Source organism: Phaseolus vulgaris, chromosome 6, assembly GCF_000499845.2.
Source record: "Phaseolus vulgaris cultivar G19833 chromosome 6, P. vulgaris v2.0, whole genome shotgun sequence".
Classification (NCBI taxonomy): Eukaryota; Viridiplantae; Streptophyta; class Magnoliopsida; order Fabales; family Fabaceae; genus Phaseolus; species Phaseolus vulgaris.
This window is the reverse complement of record NC_023754.2, coordinates 410,435-436,742: the sequence shown is the minus strand read 5'-3', so window position 1 is coordinate 436,742 and position 26,308 is coordinate 410,435.

The following is a 26,308-nucleotide window of genomic DNA, read 5'->3' as shown; positions in this document are numbered from 1 at the left end:
CGATATGAAAAAGTAAAATAAATTTTTTCAATTACAAACAAAAAAATATATAATTTTAATAATAATATCATAAAAATGATTTTAAAAGTTATAATTTCATCATTCAATAAAAAAATCAGTTTAACCTAAGTTATAATTTTTTTTTTCAAAATTTATTATCTAAAACAACCTAATTACATCTTTAAAAAGTTTTAACATTTCAATATTATTTTAAACATATAAAAATAACAACTTTAAAATTTTAATTTTAATTCTCAACTTTAAATTAAAAAACCTAAATATAAAAAAAAACTTATTTAATACGTTAGTTTTTAAAAAAGGCGATTTTGTTCCATGGATGGAGACTATAGATGAAAAAAGGGTTGAATTCGTCAAACTTTAATTAAAAGTCATTGTATGCATGATACTTCTACTTCTATTTTGAAAACTATTTTGGAAAGTATTAGCTGTTGTAGTGTGTGAACAATTTGTTTGAATATGAAAATAAGAAATAATAAACTACTTCTATTTTGAAAACTATTAGTTGTTGTAGTGTGAACAATTTGTTTGAATATGAAAATAAGAAATAATAAATTACTTCTATTTTGAAAAGTATTAGTTATTGTAGTGTGAACAATTTGTTTGAATATGAAAATAAGAAATAATAAATTCCAAAAACTTATAAAAGGATCAGATCAAGTAAAACAAAATTACTGAATTAGGTTATTTTATTGTCCTGCGTATTTTTTTCCTAACTCAAATGATGTTAAGTGGAGTCAATATGTAAGTTTATATATAAACCTATTTTATGAAGTAATAATTAGGGTTTATTGACTATGATGGGTTATTTTTTTTTGTTTTTATTAAAATGGTGTCCGTTTAAAAAAAATTATAAATTTAGGCAAGTCGTGCCTAATTGGGACGACTTCATATGCAGAAGTCATACCAATTAGGCACGACTTCTGCCATGTCATACTAAAGTCGTGCCAACTTGGCACGACTTCTGTCCTGTCATACTGAAGTCGTGCCAGTCGTGCCAACTTGGCACGACTTATGCCCCGTCATACTGAAGTCGTACCAACTTGGCACGACTTCTGCCGGAATGTACTCCTCTTGTTCATCATCTGCACTGAATTCATGAACCATATCTCTAATAATAGGTTCTTTCTCGGTGTTCAAAGAACTTTCACCAGAATACCAGGAATCCATATAGCACAAATTTAAAAATGTGAAATAACACAAATCTACGTAGTATGTATGAAGTCTTGGAGAGAGTTAAAACACACATAAAAGCTTACTAATATTATAACAATAAAAAATTGAATATACATAACTTTTACAGATTCTTAAAACATTAAATTTTAAATAAAATTAGACACATTTTTTATTATCATATTTAAAATTATATATAATAATGATTGATAGAAATTAAGTAATACGAACAAATATTTTTACAGATTCTTAAAATATTAAATATTAAATAAAATTAGACACATTTTTTTATTATCATATATAAAATTATATATAATAATGATTGATAGAAATTAAGTAATACGAAAAAATATTTTTACAAATTCTTAAAACATTAAATATTAAATAAAATTAGACACCATTTTTTTATTACCATATTTAAAATTATATATAATAATGATTGATAAAAATTAAGTAATACGAAAAAATACTTTTACAGATTCTTAAAACATTAAATATTAAATAAAATTAGACACATTTTTTATTACCATATTTAAAATTATATATAATAATGATTTATAGAAATTAAGTAATACAAACAAATATTTTTACAGATTCTTAAAACATTAAATATTAAATAAAATTAAACACCTTTTTTTTATTACCATATTTAAAATTATATATAATAATGATTGATAAAAATTAAGTAATACGAAAAAATACTTTTACAGATTCTTAAAACATTAAATATTAAATAAAATTAGACACATTTTTTATTATCATATTTAAAATTATATATAATAATGATTGATAGAAATTAAGTAATACGAACAAATATTTTTACAGATTCTTAAAATATTAAATATTAAATAAAATTAGACACATTTTTTTATTATCATATATAAAATTATATATAATAATGATTGATAGAAATTAAGTAATACGAAAAAATATTTTTACAAATTCTTAAAACATTAAATATTAAATAAAATTAGACACCATTTTTTTATTACCATATTTAAAATTATATATAATAATGATTGATAAAAATTAAGTAATACGAAAAAATACTTTTACAGATTCTTAAAACATTAAATATTAAATAAAATTAGACACATTTTTTATTACCATATTTAAAATTATATATAATAATGATTTATAGAAATTAAGTAATACAAACAAATATTTTTACAGATTCTTAAAATATTAAATATTAAATAAAATTAGACACATTTTTTTATTATCATATATAAAACATTGTGTCACGTCTTTTCATAAATAATTTACTTCGAGTTCAACTTTATAGTTTTATTTTATATCTTGAAATGAATCTTACTAATTTGTTTAATTCTAATTAATCTCTTATCATCATTACGTGTTCTGTAAAATCATTACTTCTCAAGCTATTTATTTTTGCAAATTCTCAACAATAATTCTCTATTTATTTTCCAAATACAATAAATTTTCATTTATGTATTTATTTCCAAATTCAATAACAATTTTCTTCATTTTTTAATTAATCAAATAATCAAGTTATTGTATTACATTACCGTCAAACATGATCCATACACGATTATCCAATTTTTTGTTCCTTAAAACCAATACTCTTAGAAAATTATGTATAAAATTAATTTTTAACATTACAGAACTTACTACCCAATATATAAACAGTAAAATTAAAAAAAAATTATGACGTGGCAGAAGTCGTGCCAAGTTGGCACGACTTCTATATGACGTGACACGACTTCTGTATGACAGGGCAGAAGTCGTGCGAAGTTGGTACGACTTCAGTATGACGGGGCATAAGTCGTGCCAAAAACGACTTCAGTATGACAGGGCAGAAGTCGTGCCAACTTGGCACGACTTTAGTATGACATGGCAGAAGTCATGCCTAATTGGTACGACTTCTGCATATGAAGTCGTCCCAATTAGGCACGACTTGCCTAAATTTATAATTTTTTTAAAACGGACACCATTTTGGTAAAAAAAAAAAAAAAAATAACTTCATCATGGTCAATAAACCTAATAATTAGATTAAAAAATAATATCATAATAAAAATATTAAAAAGTTTTTTATTAAAACATATACATATATTATAACTTTACAAAAAAACGTGTATAATGCGGCGGTTATTTTCGTAAAAACTGGCGTTTTTAACCGCCGCATTATACGTCTGTGGCGGTATTGCGTACCGCCAAAATTCTTGCCGCCACAAAGTTTAATGTGGCGGTCAAATGAGAACCGTTGTAGCAGACGCCATAGTATGCATTGTATAATGTGGCGGTTTTAAGCGTGCAATTGACGTCAGTTATAAATGTCGTAATTTTAAAATTGGGTAAACCAATTCTTACGTAAATAGTGACAGTTTTAACCGCCACTTAATACAGTATAGTATGACATTTATAATATACTTTATAACTGTCATAATTCGAATATTAAATATTTAATTTTATTTTTAATATTTATAATAATTTATTTAATTCTATTTTATAATTTGATTTCATAATATTATTTAATTTGATATTATAATTAAACTTTAATTTTATTTTTAATATTTATAATAATTTATTTAATTCTATTTTATAATTTGATTTTATAATATTAATTAATTTGATATTATGTTTCATAATATATATAATTAAGTTATAACATAAACTAATTTCATAATATATTTAAAATTGAGAAATATAATAATCAAAAGATGAGTTCATTCATTCATTGAAATAACAAAGTTGATAATGTCAAACTAATCCAAACAACAAGTAAATTAAATTGTCAAAATGTAAATTGTTTCATTTTCTAAACATATTACAAGTAAATTCTCAATCCTAATTTGTCTTACTCCCTCCACTTGATCTTATATTCTGGTTTGGTGATGGAGCACCACTAGCAACATCCGGTGCCTGGAATAAGTTAAAATATGTTTAAAATTAATTGAAATTTTTTAAAAAATAAATGAAAACAATATTATAATAAAATTTTAAGTATAGTAATTTATACCTCATTAATAGATGTTTGTACCAAATTTGCTGCCATTGCAGCAAAATGTTCCGGCACGTCTGGTCTAGAAGCAATGTAGGCTAGCATAGTATGCATTTGGCTCCTTACAACTGCAAGTTCTGTTGCCATCTTTTCTACCTTTTCTTCAACATTTGTTGAAGACCCACCACTAGAGGAACCATTATTCATATTGCTTACCCTTGTTGTGGATTTCCTGAAAGCAAGGGTAGGACAAGCTCCATATGAAAGTCCTCTGACCCTCCCTGGATGCTCCTTTCCAAAAATGACACCAACAGGATCATTTGGAGATATATGTGATGCAGTTTCTGGATTTTCCAGCATTAACTCATCAATTTTATCCTACATAAAAATGGAAGCAACCAACTTTAATGTTCGTCTTCCCAAAACAGTCCAAGACAGTATCCAAAATAGCCCAAAACAATCCAAAACAGTCCAAAACAATATATACCCATGGTAGAGACAATATGTTCCCAAAACAGTCTAAAACAGTCCAAGACAATATCCAAAATAGCCCAAAACAATCCAAAACAGTCCAAAACAATATATACCCATGGTAGAGACAATATGTTCCCAAAACAGTGTCCAAAACAGTCCAAGGAAGTATCCAAAATAGGCCAAAACAATCCAAAATAGTCCAAAACAATATATATCCATGATAGAGACAATATGTTCCCAAAACAATCCAAAACAGTTCAAGACAGTATCCAACATAGCCCAAAACAATTCAAAACAGTCCAAAACAATATATACTCATGGTAGAGACAAAGTGTTCCCAAAACAATCGAAAACAATTCAAGACAGTATCCAAAATAGCTCAAAACAGTCCAAAATAGTCCAAAACAATATATAGCCATGATAGAGACAATATGTTCCCAAAACAATCCAAAACAGTTCAAGACAGTATCCAAAATAGCCCAAAACAATTCAAAACAGTCCAAAACAATATATACTCATGGTAGAGACAAAGTGTTCCCAAAACAATCGAAAACAATTCAAGACAGTATCCAAAATAGCTCAAAACAGTCCAAAATAGTCCAAAACAATATATAGCCATGATAGAGACAATATGTTCCCAAAACAATCCAAAACAGTTCAAGACAGTATCCAAAATAGCCCAAAACAATTCAAAACAGTCCAAAACAATATATACTCATGGTAGAGACAAAGTGTTCCCAAAACAATCGAAAACAATTCAAGACAGTATCCAAAATAGCTCAAAACAGTCCAAAATAGTCCAAAACAATATATAGCCATGATAGAGACAATATGTTCCCAAAACAATCCAAAACAGTTCAAGACAGTATCCAAAATAGCCCAAAACAATTCAAAACAGTCCAAAACAATATATACTCATGGTAGAGACAAAGTGTTCCCAAAACAATCGAAAACAATTCAAGACAATATCCAAAATAGCTCAAAACAGTCCAAAATAGTCCAAAACAATATATAGCCATGATAGAGACAATATGTTCCCAAAACAATCCAAAATAGTTCAAGACAGTATCCAAAATAGCCCAAAACAATTCAAAACAGTCCAAAACAATATATACTCATGGTAGAGACAAAGTGTTCCCAAAACAATCGAAAACAATTCAAGACAGTATCCAAAATAGCTCAAAACAGTCCAAAATAGTCCAAAACAATATATAGCCATGATAGAGACAATATGTTCCCAAAACAATCCAAAATAGTTCAAGACAGTATCCAAAATAGCCCAAAACAATTCAAAACAGTCCAAAACAATATATACTCATGGTAGAGACAAAGTGTTCCCAAAACAATCGAAAACAATTCAAGACAGTATCCAAAATAGCTTAAAACAGTCCAAAATAGTCCAAAACAATATATACCCATGATAGAGACAATATGTTCCCAAAACAATCCAAAACAGTTCAAGACAGTATCCAAAATAGCCCAAAACAATCCAAAACAATCCAAAACAATCCAAAACAGTCCAAAACAATATATACCCATGGTAGAGACAATATGTTCCTAAAAAAGTCCAAGACAGTGTCCAAAATAACCCAAAACAGTCTAAGACAGTATCTAAAATAGTCCAAAATAGTCTAAAACAATATCCAAATCAGTATCCAAATCCAAAATAGTATGTCTCAAAAATAGTATATACAGAAAACAATTACTCTGTTCAACATAAAGAAGAAAATGAGAGGTTCAAAACTGATATAATTAGAAGTTACCCCAATCTCCATAGCTTCATCATTAACATACGTGCCATTCTTCCTCTTGTGTGTGATCTTCCACATCTCAGCTCGGCCAATGTTCCTACCAGTCTCAATTTTCTATACATTCCAAAAAGGATAATATAATTACAAAAATACATAATATATTATAAATCAAAATATATGCCAAATTCACAAAGCTAAATATATGTAAATATACCAGATTATCCCTCCTTCTTGACAATGCCATAGCTCCACCAGTGTGAGGAATAGTTTGTTTCTTTCTTATCTCTCTATTCCTATTACACAGTTTCTACACAATAAAATGAAATCAGTTTTTGCAAATTTAAAATCAAGTTGAGTGAGAAATATATGAAATGAAAAGTATGTACCACTGTGGAAGGCTTGAGACGATAATCCACAAATATAGCCCACTGCTCCATGTTAAGACCATCTGGAACATTCTTTATCAAGTCATTTCTGCTTAACACTGGGTCATAGAATTCATTCCAGAGCTTGCATCTATACTCCCTCCACAATTTGCCAATTTTGAAAATAACATCTCTCTTAGCGAGATCTTCATTTACCATGAAGCAAAAACGACTCTTCAAATAATACAATTGTTAGTCCACATATATATTCAAAAACTGAAATAAGAATGTACGTATTTAATGTTTTATTGAATGTAGGGTCAATTACCTTCAGTGCACTCTCCCATATAGTATCCTTGTAAGTATCAGGCGCAGATGACCAACTTTCAAAACTTATAGGCAACAATATATGATTTGCTGCTAGCTGTCCACAAACTCCAGCAAGCAAACCACATGCTTCTCCAATGGGTTGAAAGTTATCATCATAGTTGACAACCACACGTATTCCAATGGGCAAATTATGAGCATCCCTAACCTTGAGCTTCGTTTTCTGAGTAACTCCATGCTCATCTATAAAGTATAATACATTAAGGTATCTGCAATGAAAGTAATTAAATGAAAAAGAAAAACACAACAACAAAATTAACATATGTTTACCTATAGTATCAACAAACCAATAGTGGTTTGAATGTCTGCCTTTTTTTGGTGCCACCCTTTCTGCTTCAGATTCTAATGTATGCGGTTGTGCAGATTGAGGGGTATGTGGTTGTGTAGACTCGGATGTATGTGGCAGTGTAGACTCAGATGTATGTGGTAGTGCAGAGTCAGATGTGTGTGGTTGTGCATACTCAGATGTGCCTTCAAGTTGTGCAGATTGTGAGATTGGTGGTTGAGTAGACTCAGTTTGTGGTAGTGCTGCTGATTCAAAAGTAGGTTGTAAATCTCGTGGTTGTGCAGATTTTGAGATTTGTGGTGGTGTATGTCTAGATGCTTGTGGTAATGGAGATCCAATATGTGGTTGACCAGATTTAGTTATTTGTTGACGTGTAGTTTGAGGCGTGTCATTAGGTTGAACATAGTTCCTCACAGATGTGTCTGAACTATGTCCACCAATTGCCTTAAGCAAGTTCTTAATCCTCTTAGGCTTAGGCATATCTGCACATAAAAAGGAAAGAATAAAATACAAAAACAAGATATAACAATGCATATCAAAGTACATAATCAAATAGATGTGCAACTAACAATAACCATGCATGTGCAGTTTTATTAACAAACCAAGCTTATTATTACTCTGACATTGAGTCATTTTCATGAAGTTCGTGATCATTGTTGTCCTCGTTTAATAATTCATCATCTTCATCATCTCTAAACAATGGCAAATGTTCAGACTCGCTGAAAAAATGATTTAAATCTTGTTATGGACATGGTTCCAGTTCACAAACTTCATTATCTCCTTCTCCCATATCATACAAGTCTCGTGGTTTCAAGTGGACGACAATTTTCCAATCCTTGTTAACTTCATCATTAACATAATATACCATTTCAGCTTGTGAAGCTTCAATATATGGATCATGCTCCTCACGATCTCCCATGTGAATTAATCTTGAAAAATTAATAGAAGTAAAACCCCACGGATCCTTTCTAAGCCCCCTATCTCTTGTGGTGTCAGCCCATTTACATTTGAACAATGTCACTTTAAAACGACCATAGTAATTAAGCTCAATTATATCTTCTAATTTTCCATAGTATGCCAAATCCGCTTCCCTAATGTTTTGATCAGCCATACTTGCAACGCATGATGTTGATGAAGTTAAGTAAACTCCACTGTTTTGGGTTTTTAACCCATGTTCTCGACTTTCGGTCCTAAACTTGAATCCATTTACATTGAAGGCAGAAAATCTTCTAGCATGTGGAGTCGGACCTTGAGATAGATACTTAAGATCATTTGACACTGTACTTGAAATGTCTGGGTTATTAATCTACAAAAATAAGGATTGAATGTGTGAACATATGTTACAAACTTTAATAAAACAATTATAAAAACAGTCTACGTACCCTTTGAGGAAACCAATTCATGAAATCCTTATTAACAATCCTTTCTATCTCTATATTTGAAATTCTTCTCCCTCTAGACCTCCTTCGCAAATGACTTTTAAATTCCCTAAGAAAATAATCGTTTCCTGTCATTTGTTTTCCAGGAATTATCATGGATAGGATAAAAGAGGTTTGCTTCATACACTCCCAAGGAGGACGATTGTATGGGATGAGGACTACTGGCCATATACTATAGCTTGTACTCATGGTTCCGAAAGGGTTGAAGCCATCACTAGCTAAGCCCAGTCGTACATTTCGAGGATCATTTGCAAATTCTGGATGTAATACATCAAATGCTTTCCAAGCCTCGGAATCTCTAGGATGCCTCATCAACCCATCCTGGTTATCCTCTGATGCATGCCATGTCATAGATTCAGTTGTCTTAGAACTCATAAACAATCGTTGCAATCTTGACTTCAATGGAAAGTAACGCAAGATCTTTGCATATTGTTTCTTATCTTTATCTTTCCACTTAGACATTTTGCACCGTTTACATTCTTCTAAGCTTTCATTCTCTTCACCCCAATATAGCATGCAATCTTTTGGACAAGCTGGTATTTTGACATAATTAAGACCAAGTTTGTTAATCACATTCTTGGCCTCATAAAATGAGTTAGGAAACTTAGCATGTTCAAATGCGTCCTTTAGCAAGTTTAGAATCATGGTCATTGCTTTATCACTCATTCTACACATGCATTTTATATGATACAACTTCAACATGAATGATAACTTTGAATACTTGGTACAACCTTCATATAGTGGTTCATTATTGTCCTTCAACAACGCATCAAAGTTTGTATTTCCTTCACCATGCAACATATCATCTTGTACACCATCATCTTGAGTACCCTCATCAATGTGATCATCGTGGTGCCCCACAAACCCAAATGCATCGTTCAACATGTCTTCCATTGGATTATGAGATTCTATGACATCTTCAATGACATGCGCACTTGGAACAACCACAGACTCATTTCCACTTAGTCCTTCACCGTGCATATACCAAGTTTGGTAGTTTTGAGGAAAAGTGCTACATGTTAAGTGTTCTTGAACTACATCCCTTGTTTGCCACTTATTGAAACCACACTTTGAACACGGACACTTTATGACAAGACCATTAGCATGTCCAAATGCAAATTCCAAAAATTCATTCAAACCATTTGCATATTCAATGGTGTTTCGTGGTTTAGAAATCCAACTTTTATCAATTGGCATGACTACAAAACAAAACACCATAACAAAAAATTACTTACATAAATGTGTTAACTACATAAAATAGTTAATCAGAACCTACATTTACCAAACTAGCTTTTGGTAAATTTTATGGGTCACACAAACAAAATTTTAATTATACAACTAATCTATACGCTTCAAAATAGATCTGGATGGTTGAATATAAAGTTAGATCCAAACCAATTTGCAAGTTGGTTTGGATCAATTGTTGTCTCTATGAATTTCTTAATCATTCTATAAATAATCATTATCAAATAACCATTATAAATAACCATTATCATTCTATAAGCTAACACAATGCAATCAAAATTTAAGTACGTGCAGGTCATCTTCAAATTAATGAAACTAAGTCTGTAAAGGCTAATATATAATAAAAGTTGAAGTAAGACATGAACCCTTGCTTTTTGTAGTTAACCATTCATATAAAAACCGACTCATGCTTAAGTAGAATAAAAATAAATGGCTAAACCTGTAATAAATTCCTGGGGTTGAACCTGAATTTGCAATATTATCCGGGAACAGTATGGTGTAAGAAATAAAATAGACCTGCAAGAAAACAAAAAAAAATAACACGTTACACATTGGAAAATACATAAAAATAACCTTTAAGATATAATTTTTAAACAATGCAGACATACAAGAACAAGTTGAGATAATTCATTTTATAGAGTTCAATGGTGTCAATTGATCCAAATAAAATACTCTGAACTTTTCCTTCTCAGATTGACTCTTAAACCTTGAACTTTGTGTAAAAAGTTACAGGTGATGTTCGGAAGTTCTATTGTTAAGATTCTGTTCATGGTTTTGTGGTAGTTCGTTTCTTTTAAACGCAAGGGGAGTGGAGTTCTATTCTGCCTCTACAATTTCTGCTATGAATAATTTGAAACAGCAGGGGTTGAGGTTTCGCTTTCTTGGTGGTACGGTAGTAGTTTTTTTGATGATGTTTCTTTGCTTCCTTAAAGCTACAGCAGGCAGCAAAGGGTGTGGTTTTTAAGTAGTGAATGGCAAAGAGGATCTACAGGTATGGGTTTTTTCTCTGGGCCCTGGTAAGTTTTTTTCCGGTCTTATGCATGGCAGACAACAAATGCTATAATGGTTTCTGTTGTGGGAGGGCCTGGAGGTGTGCAGATGGTTATGAGGGGCATTGGATAAATGGGAGGTGTTGTCTTACGACTCAGGCTCAAACAATAGGAAGCAAGTGTAATAGCTAGTACTTAATGGGGTGGTTTTTTGTTTTCAGCTGCTTTTTTAAGCATTGGACTTCTCTGTTGGCAGATTTCTCCCCTTGGTGGATGATTAATCCTTATGTGGAAATGTTGAGTAAGTTTGGTAAGGGTTGGTGGCAGGAGTAGTATCACTAGTGGTTATATCTAGCTACACTTATGGGAAGTTTATTCTCTTTTTTGTGGTGATAATCTTTTAAGCATGCTGGTTTTTACAGGAAAAGCCTTGATCAGGGAAATAAAAGTGCTTAGCACACAATCACCCTGTGCCTGCTGTCAAAAACGTTGTGTGCAGGTTTTTTCTGCATAATTTTAGCAGCAACCTTAGTATTTTCCCACTTCTTAGCTTTTCTTCACCCAAATTCTATCTTAAAGGATCCAATCAATAATCCATAACTCACATTCATGTTCCCTTCATGTTCCTATACTGCTTTGGGACCAAACCCAACACAAAAAAACCAATGGATCACTGTCACTGTTTAAGCAAATTCTCGTGAAGCAACTTATCACATGCACAGAAAAAAAGTCATTGCTTCCAAGTTGTTTACATCTAGTTTATTCATAAATTTATTTGATGGAGCATTTGATGGGCATATACTTTTATCAAAGCATAAAACTGATTGATTCTTCCACAGGAATATTACGGGCCTCTTCCTTTTACCCCGATCATTACCAACCCAAAAACCTACACATATGGTCTAAAGAAACTATTGTTTAAGGTCCCCTCAATACCACAATTCAGCACTCATTATGTTACTTGTGCAGTAAAACCAAGTATAATAAAAATGATGGTGGCAACGTCTAAGAATTTGAATCCAAAGTTGAACCTCCCTTCCACACTCTAGTTTACTGATATGTAGTGACTTCACATTCTTCATCTTCCATGACCCTGCATGAACCAGCAACGGTTGTTGACATCCAATATACCTTACATGGCCACCTGCAGGGTTCATTAACAATGTTTCATTCCTTATTTCATCTGCATACCCAACACAAACGCTCTACACCCTTGCTACCATTCTTTCAACCATACTTCCATTTTGTTTCCATTCTTCTATATTCTACATTCCAGCAGCAGACCACAATTTGATTTGTGTACTTCTACATTCCAACGTATACACACCAACAAATTGAATGATTAAAACAGAATTTCTGCAACCAAATTCAAGATCCTTTCTCCATGTAGCTCCCAAGGTGATCGTGCATACCACTTGCTCTGCTCCACACACAAAACCTCATAATTAAAGCTTCTTGCAAATGCTTCTACCGCCACTCTACCTTGACCTGCACAAACCACACCAGCATTCTTTGTCTAACATCAACCAACTTCAAACCTCCCTTTTACACCTCCAATCGGCTTCTACCTCCAAGTCTAGCATCAGAGTTACCTGGAAGCCACCTAGCAAACCCGATCACCCTTGGAGCAGCACCTTCAGCCAGCACCTGCTCTGTTTAACTCTCAAATGAGTGATATGGAAACTCTCAAAGTGAATTAAGAGATCCTTGTGCTGAACAGAACCACAAAATCCAAACCAACGAAGTTATTGGTTTCTAAAGAAGAAAAAGATCTCATTGAGAGATAATGAGCATTCCTTCCACCAACGAATCCCAAATCTGCTAACGATTTTAACCTATAACAATTTCAAAAAATACACTCCCAAGACAGAGGTTTAGGGTTTCGTGAGCACAGACCTGAAAAACCTGGCGCGAAGGCGACAATGGCGGACTCAGGGTTTCTTGAAGGTCAGAGGAACAACCTTGAGCGGAGCGGCAATGGCAGACAGAGGGTTTCGTGAAGCTCACCTGAGGGTTTCGTGGGTCGTGAAGGTTGCGTTAGCGGAGAAGGAGAACAGAAAACGGTGCTGGTTTCATGAAGACACTACAAGACGGTTTCCAAAGTGGGAGACAATGTTGGTTTCCAAAGAAGAGGAAGACAAAATGCTGCTGGTTTCATGAAGACACGAGGGAGAAGAAGTTGGTTTCCAAAGTGGGAGACAAGGTTGGTCCAAAGAGTGGGAGACAAGGCTGGTCCAAAGGCTGGTCAAAAACAAAATTAATTTTTAACAAATTTTTTATTTTTTTTAAATGAAAATAAAGAGGAATGGTATAGGAGGGAAAGCAAAAGCGGAAATTTTATTTTGGAGGATAATTATGGCGGTTAAAAATGTCATATTCTAAAGGATCATTGTGGCGGTTACTAAAATGTCGTATTATACGGCAGATTGTGGCGGTTATTAATAACCGCCATATTAAAACCGCCGCATTATACAAGTTTTTTTTGTAGTATATTAAATATCAAATTCTTATATTTAAAATCAAATTAGTTTATAGATATGAATTAGATTTTAAAAATACATTTTATTTATTATTTTTAAATGAATAAAAATGACTCATTATAACAAATCAACCAACTTTTTTAACATATTTAAAATATAAACCGATATAAATATATTAAGCGACGACTTCTCCTTCTTTCCTCCGTCTTTAAGTTCACTTTTGTTTTTGGAAGTCAGAAAACGCATATTTAAAAAACCAAAGCAAAAAAGTTTAAAAAAACACAAAAATGGAAAACTTTTTGCACTCAACATTCTTCGCAGATGTGGGAAAATAGTCATATATATATATATAATTAATTAATTAATATTAATATCCTTTTTTATTCTTTTATTTTAAATTCAAATTATTTTTATTTTTATTTAAAACAGAATTACAATTTAAATATAAAAAATAATTTAATTATAAAAATAATAATTACTATAAATAACATAATTAATCATATTATATATACTAGCGGGAACACAGGTATTGACGTGCCTGTGTATCCGCTTTTTTATTTTTTTAGTATTTTTTTTATTTTTCAAAAACAATTTCTCTTAATAACATTAAAAATGAGAAGTTAAAGAGTAGTGGAGAGAGAAAGTAGGAAATATGTACCTATATAGGAGAGAGAAAGTGGAAAGTAGGATATGTGAGTTATGTGCAGTGGAGAATCATAAAATCTGTTTCTTAATTCAATTTTAATAAAAAAAATATCAGTTTAAATCAGAAAAGTAACTAATCAATCTCTCCACTCTCTCCACTTTCCAGTTAAATAATAACAAATAAAATAAATTTGAAAATTAAAAAAATATTTTATTAATTTTTGAAATTATAAATGTCCAAATAACCAAAATAAATTAATACAATAAACTATTAAGTAAGGATAAAATGGAAAAAAAATTAAGAGCAGTTAAGAGGGGAATAAGAAATGACACATTGACCATAATATAATAATAAAATTAAATATTAATATAAGGATAAAATAGGAAAAAAAATTAAGAGCAGTTAAGATGGGAATCCCCTTTATATATAGGTATAGATAATAAATTATAAAAATAAATAAATATTTTTTAATAATAAGGAAATAAATTTATATAATTATATTAATTACAAAAGAGTAAAGATAAAAACAACTTATTATTTAATGTAAAAATAAGTTTTTTATCAAATATTTATAATTATAAATATTTAAATAATATTTTAATTAAAAATAATTATAATATATAAATTAATTAATTAATTAATTTTTTAACAATTTTTAAATATAAGAATAAATTTGTAAATTTACATTTTTATCAATTAAAAAAATACAATTTCAATCACACTCATTACATCACTCATAAATTTTCATAAATTTTTCCTACATTTTTCACTCTATTTACAGTTATTTGTAAAAAAGGTTATATATATATATATATATAATTGTTTATAATTTATTCTGTTACCTTTTTTTACTTTAAACTGAAACTATTATTTATTTAAAATAAAATTACATATTTAAATATAATATAATAATATTTAAAAATAAAAATATTAAATATTATAAAATTTATGTTATAAAAATATATAATAATTATAAATTATAATTATTAATAATAAAAAAATATTTTATAATAAAAAATAAAGATAAAAATAATAATTTTATTTAATATAAAAATAATAATTTTATTTAATATAAAATATAATTTTCTCAAATATTTATAATTATAATATTTAATTTTTTTTATTAAATTTATGTCATTTTGTATTTTTTTATAAATAGTTCTAATATATTACCGAAAATAATATTTTAATTAAAAATAATTATAATTTATAAATAAAATAAATTTAATTAATTTAATTTTTTAACAAATTTTAAATATAAGAGTAATTTTTAAATTTATATTTTTATCAATTAAAAAAGTACAATTTTAATTATATACATATCATTCACAAATTTTTATAAATTTTTCCTACACTTTCTATCTATTTATCTTAATTCAAACAACATAACTTTCTTCACACTTTTTCTTCAAATCATCTCAAATTCACTCCCTAATCCAAACAAAGCAGTCATGTTGTAGCTACGAACCAAGATACATCTCAAGCAAAATAAGTTCATTTTACTCTACAGGTAAGTGAAGTTAACTATGTTTGTTTTAATAAAACCTTAGATAGTAGATTTAAATAATAAGTTAATGTAGTAATTGTATGCATGTTAGGTTATAAAGTTATGAAATTTGATTATGAGTATAAATTTGAGATATATATATATATATATTTGTGTGTGTGATTGATATGAATTATATGTGATGTATGTGATTGATGTACATTATGTATGAAAAGCCTACAAGAAGAGATCCTCTGACTTTATTGATGATCTAAGTCACATAGACTAAGGTATTAGTTGGTGAGAAGCTGAAGAGGGAGTTCATACACACTGTGACCGCTTGTAGTCACACAGTATGGATGTTTGGACTTACCATGATCCGATTAAAGTGTGTACCAACCAGTCCTCGGGCGTCGTTGACCATTGGTAATATTGGTGCTACGTAAGCAGGGTCCCACGAGCGGCGTGGGCCAGTATCTCGCGAAGCACGTGCGCCAAGGAGCCAAAGAGTGGTCAGACATCGGTCACAAGGATGTACCAACGTGCCACTAGACAGTGTGGAGAGACACTGTGAGACAAAGGAATAATGAGTCACAGTGTGGAAAGGTACTGGGGATTGAAAGGAAATCAAGGTACCGTGAGACAAATGGATTTATGTGGCCACAATATGATTAATGAGTCTTTCGCAAGCCGATAGATTCATATGCAATCACTATGATTGACATGAAATCAAAGGTACTGAGGGTTGAAAGGAAATCAATGTACTGTGAGACAAAGGAATCTATGTCAAGTCAGTATGATTAAAATGAAATCAAAGTATTGTGAATTGAAATGAAATCAAATTATTGTGATTGATATTTGGATTTTGTATGATTGTATTTGAGTAAAAAGGAAACTAAATTAATTATGAATTGCTAATCAAATTAGTTCTCTTACTTATATTTTTAATATTGTAAAAATCTTAAGTACTTGTTTGATCATAAGAGACTAAACACAAGACAAAAGAGATTGGTGAAGTTATTAAAGGAGTAAGATTTCATGTTTGTGTATCATCTAGGGAAGAAAAATTTGGTTGAAACTGTCATGAGAAATGATACATTTCTAGTGTAAGATGTAATGGTTAAATACTCAAATTAACAGTGTTAAGAACTAAGTGGACTAAGAATTTCATGATGGAAGTAAAGGGGGAATTATGATGTTTAGGATAAGTTGTTTGCATTTGCAAATAGGAAGTTAGAGAATATAGTCTAGTGTATGAGTTATAAGAATGATTTAATTGTGCATCATGCATAAATAAGATAATATTTGAAGAAGCTTTTTTTCTTTTTATGGTTCAACATAAAGAGGAAATGACTCCACATGTCCTTGTTTGTCTAACTTGTTAGAGATTCGATTGGAGTATCAATGATCTAGCAGAATGTTATAACAATTGGACGTGATCAATTAGAAATGGAGTAGTATTGTTATACAAGTGTCTCCTTTCCATAGGCATTGAGAATACATAATAGAATTTTGAATGTGGTAGACTGAGTAATCAATGATGCATAATTTTTCGAAGAAGATTGATGAAGTTCTAAAAGATTATGATCTTTTGTTGAAGTACTATCTTGGAAAAGGAAATGCTATTGTAGATGCTTCAAGTCATAAAGAGATATAACTATCAACACTTAAGATTAAATGGTTGAAGTTGAGTGGAAGTTTCAACAGTTTGAATTTGGAAGTTGTAGTACATTTGTGATAACTAACAAGATTTTAGAAAAAGGAGAGTAAGGAAATTGGTGAAATTGAATTTGATTTTTATTCTAAGATTATTGTATTGGTGAAACTAAAGAATTCTCTATGGAAAGTGAATGTTATTTTAACATTTAGAACAAAATATGTATGCTAGAGGATGATAGATTGAAGCACATGATCTAAGAGTCATGAAACTCAACTCAGTTTACATATAAGTATGACCCAAGGATATCGAGATTTTCGAAAGTTTAATTGGTGACATGGTATGAAGGAAGACATAGTTAAGTATGTAGTTACTCGTTTATATGTCAAAAAAATCAAAGGCCGAACAAATAACGACTAGGAAGTATGTTAACATAGTTCGATATTCCCTGGTTAAAAGTGAAATAATATTTTCTTGAGTTTTATCACCTACTTGTCACATACAGTGAAAAAAAAAGTGAATCAGTATGAGTAATAAGGGATAGATTAATGAAGACTACACACTTCTATCTATGAAAGGGAATTATATACTTGATGTTATGCAGATAATTGGGTGATCTAAGAGATCTTAGTTTAAAAAAATGGTGAAGAGGTGGTAGTAGGTATTGTAACTAATGTTATGGAAGTTTGTGCTTGGTTGAATTATGCTTATCTTTTCATAAAGGTGAAAATGAATCATTTAACCTCAGGTATTGGGTGGAGTGAGATGGTGGTAGATCCTAATCTTAGTTATAAGCATAGGTCTCTAGTAATTGATCTTGCACATCCTTTTGAATATGAGAATATTATTGCTTGAGATGAAGCAAAAAAAGAGGTAATGATGTTGACACCCATATCATGATCATTAGAAAGTAAAAATGGCTCTTTCAATAAACATGAAAAAATTTATATTTCGATTTAGTTGTACATATCTCCAGGTTTTATGGATTTAAATTTGTTGGTATTTGATGTTGCCTATATTAGTTTAAACTTGGATCAGGGTAACATGAGTGTTGTTAGAGATATGTTTACGAAAAGACAACTGGATGAGCTCTTCTTGGTCTCCCTTCTAGTACTTGGTTGGCCAACTGGATGAGGCGTTGATAGCTACCTCCAAGCTTTAGCGAACCAATCTTCTGGGACGAGGGGAGCTCCACCTGCGATTACACTCCGACGCTCAAGTTAGTGAGAGCACAAAATATAATGTATATAGTGGAATATATTGCAAAGATGCAAGTTGAGATACTCCCTGTGGTTGTCTATTTATAAACCTTCATGGGCTTGAATTTTTTACTCTGGTTCCTCCAGGAATCAATGTGTCATATTATGGTAACTTTGCATAAAATCTGAATATCATGTAATATAATCAGATCATTTATGTAATATAATAAGGGATATTAGGCAAATAAATTAAGGCATTTATGCGATATAATCAAGGAATATTTGTAGCGTAATTGGGAATATTGCGTCATCATTTATAATGTAATCAGGAATATTGTGTTTAGCATTTATGGCGTGACCAAGACGTACTCTGATGAGCCTTTCGGTCGGTATGGAGACCCAGGTTCCTCGGCCGAATTCCTGGCCATTTATCGGGACGGTACACAACCCCCTAGCCTTGAGCCAAGCTTGCTAGGCACAAAGGGTGAGTGCATTCTTCATGGTCAGGTCGATCGTCCTCATGAGGCAAGACTGCTTCGGGTCTGAGGGGTCGGCTTATTGCCCATGTCAACAGCTCGTGTTGTTGCTCTTCCTGCATGGGCCTTTAGGGAGCTCGGCAAAATGCTCTGATGAGACTCTCGGTCGTTATGGAGACATAGGTTCCTCGGCCGAATTCCTGGCAATTTATCGAGACTGTACACAACCCCCCAGCCTTGAATCGAGTCAACGAGGCGCAAAGGCTTAAGTGCTTTTTTTTTTCTTTTCCGAGCGAACTTCCTTAGCGACATGCGTCGGCACACGTCGACACTTGTTTCCGAGCGAACTTCCTTGGTGGCTGATAACTGTCATTTTGCTGTCAAATTAATATAATTCTAGTGTAGACTTGTCTAACACTAGAGAGATGATAGTATAATTGTGATCAGATGACCCCAAGTCGTCTCCCAACGAATCCAATAGTGAAATTAACAGATTGGTGTTTAGAATCTATCTACAATAATAAGAGTTAGTAATAACAATAATAATAAAAAAAGGGTTGAGATAGTTGTGCATAAAATATTAAAGAGTTTAAAATAAAGAATAAAAAGTGGTTGATCCCCAAGTTCATCCACCATTGGATTCTTCACAGGTTCTCTAAAGATTAATCCTTTATCAATCCTCCAACAAAGTTAAACTAGATTGAACATGCGCTGATCTGATTCAACTTAAACTCACCAGTAAAACATGCGTCTACTGGTTTAATCAATACCCACTTTGTTCCATGTGTATACTCCATGGGAATGCTTACCTCCCCTCTCTTGAATCATGCGCCCAATAAATTAGTTAGAACAATGCGAACTAACTAAGAAACCAAAGTTTAAGATAAGGAAGACTCTCAATCATGTGTTCAAGTACAACCTCTCACAAAAATCAGTTTTCCAGGAGATTACACTATTAAAACAACTGTTATAGAGAATTAAAAATCGAAACTTTTATTAAAAAAAACCTCATAACTCAATGGGGAATTACAAAGGAATCAACCAAAAAGGTTTAGCCTTCCATGCGGAGGCAAAAGAAAAGAATTACAAAGAAGAAAAGAAACTAAGAAAACCCTATAAAGCTTTCCCCTTTTCTCCTTGAGCCTTGTGTCTTTTTATAGGCTTTTCTGCTCCAAAGATATTTGGGAAAATATTGTAGTTTAGATTTTGTAAACAGTTTTCAACTTTCCATAATTCTTTTTATTTTGCAGAAGATTTGCTTCCAATTATGTTTCTAGGATCTTATGGCTTTTATTTTCTCTTTCTTCTCCTCAGAATTTGTTTTTTTGTTTCGATTCAAAGAAGCAGCTTGGACTTTTGCATATTTTGCCCATTGACAAAGGTAGACAACTTCAGATCATTTACCCTAAAAACACAAAATTACCAAAAATAATAGTTAAGGTCCAAATAAACCCAATTATATGAATATTAATTAAAACAATTATTATTATAGTCCAATAATCCATGATTAAAGCTATTGTTTTGAATAAATATATGCTCATCAGTGGCACACATCGGTCAAGCACCGACTTAGGTTAGGTTTTTGGGACTTCGCTTTAGGTGTCAGCTCATGGCCAAGCTGTGTGAAAGTTAACGCTGATTGACCTTGACGTGTATTCCTTCTCCCAATCCCCTTGGCGCGTATTAACAATGTTGAGCTTGACCCACCATGTCTTGGGCCATCAGGTCGGTTGTCCTAGTTGCTAGATTGGCTAAGCAGGTTGGCCTAATTCCTACCAACCTATCAGAGCGCTACACAGCCCCCCAGCCTTGAGCCAAACGATCGAGGTGAAAAGGCTGACCTTTAATTAGCTCATGTGTGCGAGCATTTGTTGAATTCATTTGCTGTTAAGCTCGATCGCTTGTTGGATCTACCTTTGAAAAATATTATATTTTTAAGAAATTGTTCGGTCGGGTAGTTCGATTCTGAGATGATTCTGAGTTGCTTCGAAGCTATTGTTGATCGTGGACTCCCAAATCCGATATAAGGGCAACTGGTTTTTGTTCCAAGTTGCTTGTCGATCGCGAACTTCTCCGGTCTGACCAAAGACAACCATATTTAAAACTTTAGGTTGTTTTTTTATCGAACTACTCAAGTCCGAAATGATGGCAACCAGATTTAAAACTTTGGGTTGGTGTCGACCGAACTGCTCAAGTTCGTTATTGTAGTGGCCAGATTAAGAAACTCTGGCTTGGTGCTGACCGAACTGCTCAGGTTCGTTATTGTAGTGACTAGATTTAAAAACGATGGTTTAGTGCCGACCGAACTGCTCAAGTTCATTATTGTAGTGACCAGATTAAGAAACTTTGGCTTGGTGCCGACCGAACTGCTCAAGTTCGTTATTGTAGTGACCAGATTTAAAAACATTGGTTTAGTGCTGATTGAACTACTCATGTTCGTTATTGTAGTGACCAGATTAAGAAACTATGGTTTGTTTCCCACCGAACTGCTCAGGTTCGTTATTGTAGTGACTAGATTAAGAAAGTCTGGTTCGTTAGGATATCTGCAAAAATTTGGAAAATGAGCAGCTTTTATTAGGATAAAGACAACCTTATTAAAAACCCTTGAGAAAAATTCCAAAAAACTCAAGGGAAAAGAGTGTCGAACTACTATTACACGAGTGTATATAGATGGAAATCATTAAACAATTAACTGAAGTAAATTTTAGATTTGAAGCATTCCAAGTCCGTGGGATGACTTCACCGTCTATAGTAGGAAACGTGGAGGCGATGGTAATTGCGGTGTATCTCTTTGTCTGTCCTCCTTTTGGGCCACATAGGGCACGTACCTATTATTCGACTGCTTGACAGAGTTCTTGAACGATCTCAGCTGAGCTTCTCGAATTCGCTCCTTTTATCTCCCTTTGTCCTGCCGTTCGTTTGACTTCTTTTGTCGGATGGCCTCTTCAGTTACTGTGTGAACTAAGACTCGTTCCCTGATTTCCGTCATTGACATCGGTCTCTCTCTGAGTAGGGAGTCGCTGAAAGGATTCGCCCGCAAACCTTTTACGAACGCGTCCACCACCATCTCGTCCCGAGGGTTCTGGAGGCAATACTAATACTTCGCAAAAACGATTTAGGTACTCCTTCAGCGGCTCGCCCTTCTTTTGCTTAACGTCAAAAAGGTCAGAAATCCTCGGTGGTCTGATGATGTTGGCCATGAATTGCTCCTCGAACAGCTGGGAAAACTCTTGGAATGAGCTTATCGCTCCGTTCGGGATCCCAGTAAACCATCGCAAAGCCGTTCCAGTAAAGGTGGCCTACAACAACTTACATCTGACTGCGTCTGAGCCCCCCGAGATCAGCATATGGGCTTGGAAAGCCTTGAGGTGTGTTTTCGGGTCCTCTACCCCTGAGAACGGGGGCATTTTGGGCATCACGATGTTCGGCATAATAGGCTCCTCCATGATGGCCTGGCTGAAAGGCGGGGGATCCGCCCTCTTTCTCCTTCCCGCCTGGTCACCAAACTCCTGCATCGGTCGTTCCCGAATTGTTCTTCTCATATCTTCATTTGCCCTTTGTAATTCTTCGTTTGCTCCGAGGGCTTATTCCATCAATCTTCTTGACGCCTCGACATCATCCCTCATCCTTTGTTGTTCGTCTTGGGACTCCGCATGAAGGCGCTCCTGTTCGACTTGGAATTCTTGGGCTCGCCTTCTAGACTCCTCGTTTTCATGTTGCAGAGTCTGCATAGCCTCTACTATCTGTTGCAAGGTGAGAGTTTCGCCATTCTCCGATATTGGTGTTTGTTTGGTCCTCATGACGAGAGTGCTAGTTCTCTTCTATAGAAATATCTGGGTTGTGGGGACAGTTTTAATGGGCCCCACAGTGGACGCCAAATGTTCTCGCCTGCTCGAAGTCGGTCGGATTACGAATGAGCTCTTCTTGGTATCCCTTTTGGTACTCGGTCGGCCAACTAGATGAGATCTTCTTGGTCTCCCTTCTGGTACTCGGTCGGCCAACTGGATGAGGCGTTGGTAGCTACCTCCAAGCTTTAGCGAACCGATGTTCTAGGACGAGGAGAGCTCCACCTGCGATTACACTCCGATGCTCAAGTCAATGAGAGCACAACATATATTGTATATAGTGGAATACATTGCAAAGATGCAAGTCGAGATACTCCCTGTGGATGGTTGTCTATTTATAAACCTTCTTGGGCTTGGATTTTTTACTCTGGTTCCTCCAGGCATCAATGTGTCATGTTATGGTAACTTTGCATAAAATTTGAATATCATGTAATATAATCGGAGCATTTATGTAATACAATAAGGGATATTAGGCAAATAAATTAAGGCATTTATGCGATATAATCAAGAAATATTTGTAGCGTAATAGGGAATATTGCATCAACATTTATAATATAATCAGGAATATTGCGTTTAACATTTATGGTGTGACCTGGACGTACTCTGATGAGCCTCTTGGTCGGTATGGAGACCCAGGTTCCTCAGCCGAATTCCTGGCCATTTATCGGGACGATATAGGATCAATCGGTAAAAATGTTTCTCTTAACTTGATTAAACTCATACTAAAATTTGGTAATGTTTGGATAACTTGTTTTAGGTCCCTATATGTGATAGTGGTTCCCCTAGCTGAATAGAAATTTCCTCGGGATAAGAAATTACAGGTAAGTGAAGTTATCTATGTGCTTTTTAATAGAACCTTAGATAATTAATTTAAATAATAAGTTGATCTAGTAATTGTATGCATGTTAGGTTATAAAGTTAGTTAAACTAAATTTGATTGAGTTTATATGAGTATGAATTTGAGATATATATATATATATATATATATATATGTAATTAATTTGAGACATCTTAAATGTTGCATGTGTTAGAATATGTGGCCTTAAACAACAGGGGGTGAATTGTTTATAAGAGATTTTCGAAAACTTTTGAAGGTTTAATGAAACTCTGTGAAGAAATCCAAAAGAGGAATCAAGTTAACCAAGAACACAAACTGTTTCAAAGCAAAACACAGAAAAACAATCAATTGTTTATACCAATTAAAACTTAAACAACTTAAAAACAAAAATTAAAGGAGTTCAGAGAAAGAGAAATGCACACAAGCAGTTTATACTGGTTCACTCTTACAACAAGAGCTACATCCAGTTCCCATAAACCATTAGGTAATCCACTAAGCAATCAAACCATATTACAAACACCACACACCAAAGTAGTGACCTTGAACCCCTCAAGAAACACACTACCTTTGGCAAACCACACCAAGAGTATTGATCTTGAACACCTCAAGAACACACAACACTCCTTGAAAATACAACAACAAAAATACAGAAGATTGAGAAAGGATTACACCTAATCAAAGTACAATCTGAAAAGAATATAATTGCAATCCTATTCCACTCTCACTTGAAAATCCAAAGCTTGATATGAATCTTGAAAACTTGAGATCAAATATGTCAAACTGAATTTCTCAAAACTGTTTCTTACTCTTTAGAAACATATAACAAACTATTTATATTTTCTAAAGATTGGTCAAAACATTTAATGAAGGAGCATATTCAGTTAGAAATCAAGACAAATTCACCATTCAAAACAAAATTCTGTTAGAATTTTCAAAGAAACAATCGGTTGAAACCATGAAACAACCGATTGATTTGGTTTGACAGTTAAGTCAACCAAGTCAAACAACTTTCAACCTTTTTCAAAACATCTAAGAACAAAACAACCGGTTGATTCGACAAAACAACAGGTTGTTTTTAACTTAGTTGGAAAAACGTTTAATTTCAAAAAGATTTTAATTCACATCAGTTTTAGATTCAACAAAAGAGTGGATCACACTTTAATCTACCTAGATCCCACCCACACACAGCAGAAACACCAGCCTTTCATCAAACACCTTGGATTTGGATTCTTCAAAACTCTTGATCACTCTTGATCAACAACATGAGTCATTGATATGCATTGTAGATATGTGTTGTATGTGATTGATGAAAGTTTTCATTGATGTCATACATACGAGGTAATGTAGGAGATGTTATGTTTTGGTACATTAAGTATGAAAAGCCTACGAGTAGAGATCCTTTGACTTACTGATGATCTAAGTCACATAGACTAAGGTATTAGTTGGTGAAAAGCTAAAGAGGGAGTTCATAGACATCGTGATTGCTTGTAGTCACATGATATGGATGTTTGGACTTATTCTGGTCCAATTGGAGTGCATTAGATGTTAGTCTCTAGTAGAGGCATACTTAATGAGTCTTCCGGAAGAGAATAAATTCATATGTCATCACTGATTGAAAAGAAATTAAAAGGGTATTGGGGATTGAAAGGAAATCAAGGCACCGTGAGACAAATGAAATCAAGGAAATCATATGATTATTGAGTCTTCCAGAAAACGATATATTCATATGCAATCACTATGATTTAGATTAAATCAAAGGTATCGAGGGTTGAAAGGATATCAAGGTACTGTGAAGTAAATGAATCTATGTCAAGTAATATGATTGAAATGAAATCAAAGTATTGTGAATTGAAATGAAATCGAATTATTATGATTGATATTTGGATTTTGTATGATTGTGTTTGAGTAAAAAATAAACTAAATTAATTATGAATTACTATTCAAATTAGTTCTCTTACTTATATGTTCGCATGTCAAAACTTTATTTCGATAGTTTACCTTACATGTGTTTGTTTTGCAATGACTTGTACATGAGTAGATATTTGTACATGTACAGGAACGAGATTTTGAGAGAAATATAAAAATAATATTTTTTTCTTATTTTCTTCTTTTATAAATAGGTATATATATATTAAATTAATAAAATTTATATATAAATTGATGTTATTTTTGGTGTTACGATATTATTTTATATTAATCATAAAATTTCATAATTTATTTTAGTAACAAAAGGACACACATTATACAATTAATAAAAGATTAAATATAAAAAATTTAATTAAAAAATTAAAATAAAGTGGTCCCAAAGTTAAAATATAAGTCGGTATACTCTTAGTTTCCCTATTATTTCCTTGAGTCATCAAGTGGTCCCAATTACATTAGCAATTTTGTAAAATAGAAGTCTACAATTTATGGTCCACATTTTTCGAGATCGTAGGTCTTTCTTTTCTAGACCAACTCGTCAACTTTATTTAGGTATAAATTTAAAACAATTTTTTTTTTACATTAGTTAAGAAAAATTTCTAAAATTAATTTATGTACAAAAAAGTCATTTCTTTATTTTAAAATTTTCTTTTAGAAATATGTAGGAAG